The 13,839-nt window shown below is 44.5% G+C and overlaps 1 protein-coding gene across 3 annotated transcripts in view; it reads left to right on the top strand.

The window, feature by feature from the left end:
• grnd (grindelwald) overlaps nucleotides 1-13,839 on the top strand; it is a 318,742-nt gene that overhangs the window by 225,657 nt on the left and 79,246 nt on the right. The window lies entirely within an intron of this gene.

Raw genomic sequence — 13,839 nt, 5'->3', positions numbered from 1 at the left:
TGAAGTATGCTCCCTGAATGGCTTTCACCCAATAAAGCCGTGAGTTCTCCAGGTCTCCCGGTGTGATGTTGGCTGAACCCGATGTACCGTTGCCCGCTCTTTTCAGGTTTGTAATCACCTTGAAGAGCCATGAGGTGATTCGCAACAACCGTGTGAGAGATGAGTATTTCAAGATGAGATCGTAAACTGGTGAGGGTGATGTTGCGAATGAGAGTGTAAGACCTGGCCGCTCTGCGAGCGCCGCTGCGTCCCCCGTCCCGATGCGTTGAGTTGGCCAATGGAATGAGTCTTTTGCTAACCAGTGAGGCCCGTTCCACCATGATGAATGTCGCGCGAGTTGTGAGATGGTTAGCCCCCGTGATGCGCAATCCGCTGGATTGTCCCGACCCGGTGTGAATCTCCATTGAGCCCGTGGCACGAGCTCCTGTGCCAGTGATACCCGATTCCGAACAAAATCCTTCCACCGTGAAGGATGAGAAGTGACCCAAGTGAGCGTTACCATTGAGTCCGTCCATAGGTATACCCGTGAGTCATCAAGGCCCAGCACGTTTTGCACGTGGTGTGTGAGTTTAGCAAGCAGCACCGCTGCTGCGAGCTCCAACCGAGGAATTGTGAGCCGTTTGATCGGTGCGACCTTAGTCTTAGCGCAGACTAGTGAGACCGTTGTTTGATTACCCGCCCCCGAAACCCGAACGTACACAGCGGCGCCCATTGCTAGTTGAGATGCATCCGAAAACCCGTGTAGTTCGACCGATGTACCCGTCGCGATGTTGAGCCACCGCGGTACCGAAACCGTCCCGAGATGCAATAGTTCCTGCCGAAATGCGACCCAGGAGTTGCGAACTTCCGTTGACACGAGGTCGTCCCAATTTAACTTTTCTAACCAAAGCCTTTGTAAGAGAACTTTGGCTCGAATCGTTACCGGTGAGAGAAAACCCAATGGATCGTATAATTGTGCGATCTCCGAGAGAATGATGCGTTTCGTGATCCCGTCCTCGGTTGTGTACTTGTGAACCGTGAATTTGAACACGTCCGTGTGAGGAAGCCATGCGAGACCAAGGACTTTTGTCTCACATTCTTCAAATACCCGAGCGTTTTCCGTTGATAAGGTCGCCAACGACCGCCGTGAGAAGCTCCGGATGATTGCTCTGCCACTTGGCCAGAGGAAAGCAGCCCGCTGTACAAATCCCGATGAGTTGCTCCGCCTCCGTGATGAGATCTGCGAGCTGGTCAGCACCGCCGTAAATATCGTCCACATATCGCCCCTTTGTAAGAGGGGTGACAGCTTCGGGATATTTCCCACCCTCGTCTGTAACCAGTTGATCCAGGGCCCGTCCCGCGAGAAATGGTGCTGACCGAGTACCGTAAGTGACCGTGGTGAGATGGAATGGAACGACCCGCCCGCCCTCGTCCACCCATAAAATGCGTTGTAAGTCCCAATCACTTTCGTGAACCCGAATTTGCCGGAACATCTTAACGATGTCGGTCGCGAAGACGAAACGGTGTCGTCTGACCCACAAGAGAACGTCCGAAATATCCCGCTGCAGTTTCGCGCCCGTGTGCAGAATGTCGTTAAGCGAAATTCCCGAATCTGTATTGCACGACCCGTTGAATACAACACGTAACTTTGTGGCGAGCACCCCGTGGTACGGCAAGTAGTAAATGGGCCCGAGAGGGGCGTGATTGCCCGAGACTCGAGTCATGTGCCCCAATGATTCATATTCCCCGAGAAACGTGTCGTAGAGGCCCTTGTAGCTTGAATCCCGATTGAGTTTGCATTGTAGTCGATGGAGACAGGAAGAAGCTGTGTGAAAAGACCCGCCCAATGTCCCCGATGCGGATTTAACCGGCAATCTGACGACGTACCGCCCGTCTGAGTCCCGTTTGTGTGTCGTCAAGAAATGAGTCTCACATTCCTGCTCGTCAGGAGTGAGGTGCGATTCGCCCGAGCCCGAGACTTCTTCCTGTACCCAAAACTGTGCGAGGAGATCCTGAAGCTCCTGATACCCGTGATCCACTGCAGCGTGATGAACCAACCCGGCTGACTGTTTAGAAGAGTCCATAGGACCGAGAACGATCCACCCGAAAACCGTATTCTGTGCAATCGGTGTGCCGTGAGGCCCCCGCTTGATCTGCTCCCGAATGAGTTGCCCATAGATGTCAGCCCCGAGAATTAAATCGATGGACCCTGGTGAGAGAAATTCCGGGTCTGCAAGTGGAAGACCTTGCAGATGAGAAAGTGAGATGTTAGGAGGTGTAAATGAAGGGAGAGTAGGCATTAACTTTGACAAAATGTGAGCTTTTATTGAGACAATGTCCGATGAGTGCATAGACCGAAGCTTTACGCTAACCACCCCGCGCGTGTGGCCCGAATGCGTCCCGCCGATCCCGATGATCGGTATTACCGATGCTTCCCGGTGAAGCTTGAGTTGCTGCACGAGAGAAGCAGTAATGAATGTGATCTCCGCGCCCCTGTCGATCAACATTCTTACCCGGTGAGAAGCCCCGTGTGGTGTGATGAGGTTAGCTTGACCGGTTGCGAGAAGAACTGCCGGCCTGGCAGCTCCCGAGGCGGACAAAGTTAATGCCCCGTTGTCTAATGCGGAGCTTGATGAGGATGGTCCCGCCGTAGAGGCTCCCGATGCCTCGCCCGACTTGACCGAACGTGATGGTGCAGGAGTGCTCCCGTCCCGACTCCACCCGACGTGGATCATGGTGTGATGCTTCCGTTCGCACTCCTTGCACTTCGTCGTCGTCTGGCACGACGACACGTTGTGCCGACCCAAGCAATTAAAGCACAGCCGCAAGGACTGCACCTTTTCCCGCCGTTGCTCGTTGGTGAGCTCCCGAAATTTGGGGCAGGCGATGATGAAGTGCGCCTGCTGGCAGAGCGAGCATGATTGCTGGCTCCCCGTTGTTGCCGCATGAGCCCTTGCTGACGGCCTTGAGGATGTACCCGGTGCTGATTTGCCCGATCCCGTGTTGCTTCCGCTCCGAGAGTGAGGAGGACCCGTGGAGACAGCAGAGCCCTCAAGAGCCCGAGCCCGATTGGTGAGGAACGCCCGTTTCTACCAATTTTGGCTGATTTGGTGATTGGCCCGCTTTTGTTTCCCAGGCGACGCGACTCGAGGTGTCGAGACGTCGCGTGATCGCATACTCGAGAACCCAGTCCCAGTAGTCGATAGGTGCCCCCAGAACCCGGAGTGAGTTGTACGCCTCCGAGACGTCATGGATGAAACCGAGAAATGATTGAGGTGATGCGCTGGTGCAGGTGGAACGCCTGCGAATATACGTCCCCGGTGACGTATGCTCCCGATAAGAACGCTGGCGTGCACGACTCCGAGATCGCGTCGTGCACCTGTGAGAATTTGCTCCACAGCTCCGTCGACTGCACCCGCAAATTATCGAGCTGCGAAGGTGTGAAATCCCGCGCGACTGCCTGGGTCACCGTGGTGAGCAGTGCCTCCAGGAGTTTTACCCGAGCGTTCTGTGTGGCCGCCTTGAGCTCGAGCGGTCCCGTTGCCCGATTACCCGCTCGAGATGGATTCCGTGTGCCCGGTGACGGTTCCCGGCTGCCCGATCGAGAATTATCCCGGGAGCGTGGTGTCAAATCCCGATTGCCCGCGTCCAGTTCCTGGAGTGAGACTGCGGGGGAGACGTCCCGCCTCGGTGAGGAGGATCCCGGTGGTTCCGCTGGAGGAGCGACCTCGTCTCCCGTGGGGACGAGGAGAACCAGATGCTCTTCGCCCGGCTCCGATTTTGGGTGTGAGGATTCCCCGTCCGACATGCTACCTGTTGAGCGCAACCGAATGATAGAACCGTCCGAAAATGCGAGGTATCCGATCCAAATGAGAAAGGGACCTAATTGCTCCCAAAGAATTGCGTGGAGCCCAATAAACCGACAAAAAATCCCCAAGAAACCCGGAGGATATTGTCCCGGAGTATGAATGCTGCAGCCCGTATTTTTTTGTACAAGCCCGAAATGCTTGAAGAGACGAGGTGGCCCCGAACCCGCCAGACCCGCACCATTTGTCACCGATAATCCCGAAAGTGCACAGAATACCGATAAAGCACCCGCGAATTTGTCCAAAATTCGATAACGGAACGTCACTGTAAACCCGAATGCGAAGTGTCACTAATCACTGCTAGAACCCGCGAGAAATGTCCGTTGATTTTGCCCGAAGTCACTGGCCACGCCCGAGAAGTACCCAAGATTGCCCAAAAAGGTGTGAAAAACCGAGTAATTGCCCGTAACGGTTGTGAGAATTGTCCATGCATTGAGTTTAGCCGATGAGTTGCCGCCGAATGTCCGAATCCCGTGGAAAACCGATAAATTACCGATGCGCGGTAATGTGACCGTTACTTTACCGCCCGTGACCCGATGCCAGTGACTGATTACCGACTCGGCATCGCCGCGCCGCGCCGCGCCGTGAGCGTCCCGAGATTGAGAGCCGAGATCGACGCCAATGTTCCCGCGCGCCGAGAGTGAGAGAGAAAGCGCTACCGCTGAGCCCGCGACCGCACACTTGCTTCACTTCCCGCACTGATGTCCATTTTCCCAAATAAATTGATGAATAAAGTTTGCGAAAAAACTCACCCGATGTGAAGACTCACTGAGAAAAAACCCGTTGAGATCGAAGAATCGATGAGAGTGCGCGGTCGATGACCAAGATGGCCGCCCGTTGAGCTCGAACCACGTGCGAACCCCGCCGTGGAAACGAGAATGTTCGAAGTCCCGTTGAGATGCGATGCGCCGTGAGAACCCGTTGAAACTGTTCCCACTGAATTTTCACTCACTTTTTACACCCACTCCGCGCGCACTTACCACCAGATCCGGCTCGAAGGACCAAAATGTTTGTGCAAGGAGTCTGGTGTAGGTGGTAAATAATAAATGCGGCGGAGAATAGCGAAAAATTGTAAGTAGATTTATTTGTGAGACAACTCCCGATGATACCGTACAATGAGTCCCGATAATTGTTGAGAAAGAGTCCGGCGAGTAGCCCGATGATGAGAATGGCGAGTTGACCCGGTGTTCGTCGAGCACGTGCGAGACGAACAAGATGGACGACCGAAGCGTGCTCGTGAGAAAGAACCCGATGATTTTTAGAGATATACCGTTAAAATGAGTCCGAGAGAATGTTCCGTTAAATGCGCAGAGTCCGTGTAATGATTTGAACCGAAAATGAATAAGAGAACCCGAATTTGATACCGAAACTGGTGAGAAGGTGAGATGCAGTGATTAGCCGTATTGCACGCTTCAGCGACCGGATCAAGACTGAGGCATCAATCATGGAGATCGATGATGAAGCCCCGCGCACATGCGCGGTGTGCTTCCCCGGTCCCGTGCTAATTACTGCCCAGGAGGTGGCGACGCCCCCCGTGAGCGCGTGAAACGAGCACCCGGCTGCTCTAATTGCACGCGCCCAAAATGTCCGAACCCGCGAACTGGCGACGCCAGCGGCGGAGCGCGAGAGCCCGGCCCGAATTCTCTCGCGCTACCGTCGAGGCCTCGCTCAATCCTGAACACCTTGAAATTTTGAGAAATTATTTCACAAGCATGTTGCTACACGGAAAAAATTTCCAATACTCCTACCCTCAAAATGTTGTATAGCATCACCATACTAACCCATTAATGCGCAAAACGACAATTTTGGACACACAATTTCAAGTACGCAGTTTTAACTGAGGAGGAAAAGAATAATTTTCCAAAATCTGATATAGGGGGTTTTTGAGGGTGCTCTTTTAGAATCTGGCATTCATTTTGTAAAATTAAATCAAAATCTTCATTATTTTTTCGTTTTGAATTGAAACGTGAAGAATTTTTGACGTTTTTTTTCCTTCAAATCGATTTTCGTTACTGTTGCTGCACTCAAATAACCATATCATCACCCGCAAAAGTGTTCTCATTGTCTGACCTTTCCAAAACACTGGTTGTAACCAGTATTATAAAAGTATGTATTGGATATTCAAGTTTTCTCCAAATATATGGTCGGATGAGGCATTCCTTCGCCGAAGTTCCGATTGAAAACCATGCACGCCAAGATTGTGAGTAATGTTGACAATGAATTTGTGCAGTACATGGTATAGATACAATGCATGCACTTGTACGCGTATTTGCGCTTTTCTTTATCAAGAGACTCGGTAGAGTCTCGGGACAAGTACATTGACAGCCCTGTCGTCTGCTGGCCCGAGGCTCTCGCCGAGTATACTTTCTCTGAATAAAACGATTCGCCGTGGTGGGGGTAAAATTGGCAAGTGACTTTTTTGAATTACCGAAGTTATGAGTCATCTGAGGCTTTGAAAATTGAACTTTCAGCTAATTAAGAAATTCTCTTTCGATTACGCCCAAAATCAACACGATCGGTGGCGTAATTGCTGAGAGAAAACTTCGCACGGGCTCAAGATTATGCAAAAGTTACTGACACATCACGAGTTCGACGGATACTGAGACGATCCGTACTAGTCAGTAAGATAGTTACCGGCCGTACCAACACAGGAGAGCGTGGTACGACAATTAATCGATCGAGGCGCCAGCACCTGAGCTCGCATATCGAACCACCTCGCATCGATCACTCGGAATAATAACCTTTCTAAAAACTCACTCAAACCACTTCAATCTTTTAACATAAGAATAGGCGAAACTTAAGAAATAAATAAGGAGAATCAGGAGGGTGGAAATAGAAAATTACGGATAAATTGAAGAAATTTTATAACATAAAAGAAAACACGTAAATTCAAATTCAAATGTGCTTCGCGCGCTTCAGAGAACAAGCGCACATTCGCCAATCAAAAGATCCGACCAATACAAGAATTTCAAGTCCAACGAATAAAGAAATTAGCCATCAACGATTGGCCCAACTAAGTGTCGCGTTTGCGCATCGCTAGAAAATCAGAAAATAGGCATTGGTCAAAGACAATCAACCAATAACAAAGGACATACGATACAAAATCTAACCAATCAGGTATTTTGATGAGGGTCGAGATCAACTTGATTGGTGAATGGGCGTAATTGTCGCAATGCGACAAAATTATTATGATGGTTTGTGGTTGTCTCGCGCGAGTATAAGAAGAAAATGAAAACTGGTCTTAGCAGCCAGTCTAGTCCTCATCACGCTAGACCCGCTCTTACTAGCCGATCTCGAGATTCAGCAACTCGGATCCGCATACGCAACACAGCCGACTCTGACCTCGTAAACCAGAGTCCGCATTACGCAAACAAATAGAAACGAGTTCAGGAAGCAACCTTTTTCATATACCACCGACTCATGCTGACAGGGTGGGCCCCATTCGATTTCGTTTGGGTTCAGGATCGTCAGTGTGGGGCACCGATCTAGTCAGGAGGGCGGGGATGGTTCGATTTCGTTCCGTCTGAAGATTTCTGGCTAGATTACCTATTCCTTGTCTGCCAAGAGGGAGGTGATCGTTCGACTTCGTTCGATCAAAAGATTCTTGGTGGATTCCTCTCACTCATACCAGGAGGGAGGGGACAGTTCGGCTTCGTTCTGTCCAAAGATTCCTGGGTGGGTTTAAATCCATGTTTAAAGTCCTGGCCTCCTGAGTGTCGAATCTTTATGAATTAAAATTTCGAATCTCGATCAATTATGAATTTAAATTGCAAATCTTTATGAATCAAAATGGCGAATCTCTTAAAATTGCGAATCTATTAAAATTGCGAATCATTATAAATTATGAATTTAAATTGCGAATCTTTATGAATCAAAAATGCGAATAAATTAAAAATTGCGAATTGCGAACCATTATCAATTATGAATTAACATTGCGAATCTTTATGAAATCTCTTACATTTGCGAACCTTATCAATTATGAAATTTCTTCAAAATTTCGAAACTTTATGAAATTATAAGTGGTCTTAAAAATTGTGAAACCTTATCGATCCCGAATTTGGCGAAACGTGATCCTATTTACGAAACTTTCATAATTTTGCGAAACTTCATTCATTGGTGTGCGTTAGTATTTTGAGAACCCGATTATGGCTGTGAGGCTTGTTAATTGCGAAGCCTAAGTATCGTTGCGACTTAATAAATTCTTTTTTGAGACTTATCATTCTGCGAACCACCCTACTTTGTGAACGATATTATTTGCGGACAATCAAAGAAAAAAAGAGAAAATTGCTGGAGTAAGAACTCCCTTTCATGTTTATTTTTATACCCAAAGCACAAAAGACTTCCAATTCAATAAATCTTTTCTTTTGTTAAAACATCCACACAAATCTGCCTTGGCTCTTGTTTTTCTTTCATACCTGCTCCGTTAAATCATTACTCAGCTCGAATCTACGCGTAGCGGAGTGTTCTGTCACTATCGTACCGTTACAATACGTATACGCGTTTTGACGTGGTTAGTAGTAGTAGAGTTGTTGCCTCTACGCATTCTGATTGGCTCAACGGTGTCGGCTCCTCCAGCTGCTAGGCCGACCGCGGGTGGGGCTCAAGAGTTAGAAGGCCTAAAATAGCGAACAGGCATTCGGTATATCTATATATGCGTTATACAGAATGCCTGATCACCAATTTAGGCCTTCTAACTTTTGAATCTCACCCCGACCGCGCTCAGACTCCGTGAATATTATACAGGGTGAGGCACTAACTATTGCCACCTTAAATATCTCGGTAATTACCGACGATACAAAAAAATATTTCAGACAAAAGTTTGATGGTGTGAAAGGGGTCATCAAATGCGACCATTTTTTTCATTTCAGTGGAGGCGCTGACGCACGGTGAAGTTCACCTCCACTTTTTTAAAGGGTACGATACATTTTTTTTTTCAACCTTCTTGTAGAGCATGGCGAACTGCATAAAAAACATCCGGGGGTCAAAGTTGTTCAAGGTCATTCAAGATCAAAAAGTGACATGAACTTTATTTTTATGTGAAATGAACTTACTTTACATAAGGTGTTCAAAGTGATTGCCATTGGAATCAATGCAGTACTGCAATCTCCTTATCACAGATTGCGTAGAATTTCTTATCACTTCGGCACTGATCGAATCACATAAAAATAAAGTTTGTTACATTTGTCCCGCACTTCGTAACGTCAAACCTCGGCCGGTTCGTTACGACACAGCTATCAAAGAGAACTCGTATATATAACCTACATTATTAGGCCTGCTACACACGGTCAATAATATTGCGCAATGTAGGTGATTGCACAATATTATTGAACGTGTAGATGTAGTATTGAAACATTGGGCAATCATTCAACAGAAGTTTGAGCTATCTTAAATTTATGACGCACTACACACCATACAAACTTATTGTGCAATATTACTGTGCAATATTATTGACCGTGTGTAGCGAGCCTAACAGACGATAACAGACGGTATACAAGAAAATATTGAGGACTATCAGAAATTCTTTCATCGGCGATTGGTCGAGACGGATAGATTCTCAACGGTGATTTGTTGTGATGGGCATCAAGAGGCCCTTGTATGTATCGGTCTAAACGCATATACAGATGCGTCAACTCCGTAAATGTGTTGGTACTTTTGCATAATCTTGAGCCCGTGCAAAGTTTTTTCTCAGTAATTACGCCACCGATCATGCTGATTTTGGGCGTAATCGAAAGAGAATTTATTAATTGGCTCAAACTTCAATTTTCAAATAGCGAAATGACTCCTGAGTTTCATTATTCTACAAAATAACATGTCGATTTTACCCCCACTACCTCGAATCGTTTTATTCAGAGATAATATAGTCTCGGCGAGAGCCTTGGGCCAGCAGACGACAGGGCTGTCAATGTACTTGTCCCGAGACTCTACCGAGTCTCTTGATTATAAAAACGCTGCAATTTTGAAACCACTCTATCACCCCCTTAATGGTCGAACTTGGATCTTGAGTAAATAAAAAAAAGTCTGATTTTCGATGGAATATAGACGCAGTATCGTCAGAATTAGGGACCACAAACATTATAATGCTTCAACTTTCAACCCCCTGTTTCACCCCTTAAAATGCCGAATTTCCATTTTTGTCACTCTTGAAAAAAGTCTTATTTTGGGCCAAATATAAAGACTACATAGTCAAAACTTGGGGCCACAGATATCGTAATACTGCCGTCCTCCTCATTGCATTCTTCCGCAAAACTAATGTTTTGCTCATTTGGCAAATGAACAGGTAAACGTATTATGGGATGACTTTTTTCTTGGATCTTCTTATCCAATATACGCCATATAGCTTCATTTGGTCCAACATATCTAGTCTCGATGTAATCCTTGCATTCGTCATGGTTGATTTCGGTATTAATATCTGTGTTTGTAGAATCAGTTATTTGGATTGCAGCAGCATCATATCCTTTATAAACATATTTGTACAAATACAATGGGGCAGTTACTTTGATAACAACTTCAGTATTAATATGACAGTTAAATGTTCGTAACAGTACAGGCGAATATGGTACAACCCACCGGTTATCAACAACGTATCTTCCCGGACGTTCATAAAAATTACCCGTATCTTTTCTACGGTACTGTGGGTAGCCATCGGCATCTAATTTCGTTTCGTTTTGGAATTGTTTTGGGAAGTGTTTCGAGCATTTGCCATTAACTTCGCACCACGATCCGCACGGACCGTGAATCATATTCTTCATAACAATTTGATGCAACTCCGGATTTAGTTCTGGGTCGGGTATTTCTGCCGAAATGTAACGATCAACCACTTCTGAAGTCAATAATTTTTCTTTCAGCGTCAGAAGCATATGTAGATGTAATAAACCACGCTTTTGAGATTCGATCGTAAATACATATGCAAGCACTTCTCCAAATAATTGTTTACGAACGATCAAATCAATTAAATGTTTTTTCTTCATATCGAAAACTCTTGCAGTAAGATCCGGTCTATCCGATGGTTGTTGACCAGGAAGCAGGTTTTCTCGTATTTCTCGCCAATGCGGTTTGCATGTCATGGTTATAAATAAATCCGGTTTCCCGAATTTTCTTACAATAGCCATTGCATCTTGATAATGTTGCAGCATGTTCCATGGAGAACCCGTGAAAGATGATGGCAAAATTACAACTTTTTCAACACGTGTATTTTGATTTTCTGCTTTTTTTTCTAAATAGTCTTTTAAACCTGTATATGAATCAGCACGAATACTCACTTGATTTCTCCGGATAAAATCAATCCTATCTTTCTCGACTCGTACGTATTGATCAACAACCCATTGTTGAAACAAACGGCGTCCTAAGAGGATTGTATTCGTACCATCATTATCACGAATCGCCATGCGATATCTTGTATATGCTTCACGCGTAACACTTTTATTCTGATTGCTCGTTTGTTTTAAATCATGCGACCAGCCACGAGTTCCAAATAGGTAAAATAATGGATAACGGTTCAACGTTTGGATCCATACTACTTACGCATTGCAATTTTTTTGTATTCTTGTTACGTATGACAAAGTATGATTCGGAAATTTCACCATCGGCGGTGGTTGAAAAAACAGCAGCAACTTCATTTGCTTTGTTGGATATTGAATCTCCTGCGATCGAAATCCGTTCTAGTTGTGAATAACAAATTAAATTCTTCACATGTTTGGTTTGCATCGATTTGTCTTTGATTTTGCATTTTTATTTCATTACCCATCATTTGATACGATTGAGCATATACGTTATTTTCCCGTATTACTGTAAAAAAGGCACGCCAAGTATTAAAAGGTCGTGACCCTCGCTTCAAAGGATTTTCTATATTTGCATTGACAATAAAAAAATTTGAAGAAATTGTTAACTATGAAAAAATATGAGATCTATTATAACATATACAGTGAATGAATTACGTTTCTCGTAGGAATTCAGAATTTTGGAAATAAAAAAAAAATGAGATCATTTTCTAACGTAGCCAAGTACAGTGAATGAATTGAGGTTCCTGTGAAATTCATTCATTCGTGTAGCGTCACAAAGTAGCAAAGGTTTCTAGAATGATTCTGCAATTATACCGACACACAAAAAAGAAAAAGTGGTAAGTACCTAGAACCGGACCCATCAATCTCTACGTATTTTGTCCCGCTGAATCCGAATCCGGGGTCAGATTAGCCAATATACCTCCAAAATTTTGAGTAAATTCATAAAAACCGCAAAAATTGCGGAAAATCGATGTTAAGAGCATAATAAAAGTTGTCTTCGACCTTACGCGGGGCTGTTTTTCATGTAATTTGATATGCTGAATCTGAATCGAAGGTTAGATTGACTGATACATATCCAAAATTTTTAGTAAATTTCAAAAAACCGCAAAAATGACGGAAAATTGCTGTTTAAAGCATGATAAAAGTTGTCTTCGACCTTAATCGGGGGTGTTTTTTTATATAATTTGATGCGCTGAATCTGAATCTGGAGTCAGATCGGCTGATTTACCTGCAAAATTTTGAGTAACTGCAAAAATCTCTAAAAATGGGTCAAAATCGCTAGCATGGGTAGAAGAAGAGTTTTATTGATCTAGATCGAGTACGCTTTTTTTGTATTTTGATGCGCTAAAACCAAAACCGGGCGTCTATTTAACTCGTACGTCTCCAAAATTTTGCTTCCATGAAATAAAACTGGCTAAAATTATTCTTTACGAATTTCAAGCAGCTCAATCCGATTCCGATAGCTAGTAGTCCCAATCATGCGTACTTTCATTGAAGATCGTGAAAAATAACAAAAAAATAGCGAAAAAATGTCAAAAAATAGTTTTTTAAAAATGTTTTACATATGCATGATTCATCTTAAACTGTACACAAATAAAAATATCTATGTATTCTGTATGCAATAAACTAGAAACTGGGGAAAATTGTATAAAAAATTTGAATATAAAACTATCGCAGTCATGATTGTTCTTTCATTCTGCTTAATTATTTTTTTTTTCACTTTCCACAATAATATGACAAGAAAAAAATCTTCATCTACCTTAAACCGTCCTTCTCTTGTAACGGATTCTTTTCTCTACGAACGACCTATGCAGTGGGTTTGTTTAGAAAATTACGAAAATTTACAATTGGTATTGGAGAACATAAAGTATTCGGAACATCAATGGGAAATTTGTGATGATCTCAAAATTGCAACACTACTTTTAGGCCAACAATCGGGGTTCACAAAAAATCCCTGCTATTTATGTTTATGGGACAGTAGAGACAGAAAAAAACACTATGTTCAGAAAGGGTGGCCAACGAGAACAAACTTCGATCTAGGTCGTAACAACGCCATACGAACATCATTGATCGATCCTTCGAAACCACCACTCCAAATTAAGCTTGGTCTTATAAAGTAGTATGTCAAAGCTCTGGATAAAGATGGCGATTGTTTCCAGTATTTGGGAGAAAAGTTTCCCGCGATGAGTAATGCGAAATTAAAGGAGGGTATATTTGATGGACCACAAATTTGTAGTTTATTTGGAGACGAAAATTTCATTAAAAAAATGAACGATACTGAAAAGGCAGCATGGAAAAGTTTCAAAAACGTTTCTCAGAACTTTCTGAGAAATGAGAAAAGTGAGACTTACCAGGATTTAGTTGAAGAGTTGTTGGAAAATTATAGAAACTTAGGTTGCTTGATGAATCTCAAATTGCACTTTCTACACTCCCACTTCGACTACTTTCCTGAAAACCTTGGAGATCTAAGTGAAGAACAAGGAAAAAGATTTCATCGAGACATCAGCGAAATGGAGAATCGGTATCAGGGAAGATGGAATATCAATATGATGGCAGATTTTCGCTGGACGCTAAAGAGAGAAAGAGGAAGAGAAGATAGAAAGAGGAAGAGAAACCGACTGCATAGGTCGTTCGAAGAGAAAAGAATCCGTTACAAGAGAAGGACGGTTTAAGATAGATGAAGATTTTTTTCTTCTCATATTATTTGGGAAAGG

Source organism: Venturia canescens, chromosome 1 (genome assembly GCF_019457755.1).
Source record: "Venturia canescens isolate UGA chromosome 1, ASM1945775v1, whole genome shotgun sequence".
Taxonomy (NCBI): Eukaryota; Metazoa; Arthropoda; class Insecta; order Hymenoptera; family Ichneumonidae; genus Venturia; species Venturia canescens.
The sequence above is the reverse complement of the archived record's forward strand: the minus strand, read 5'-3'. Positions and strand labels throughout refer to the sequence as shown.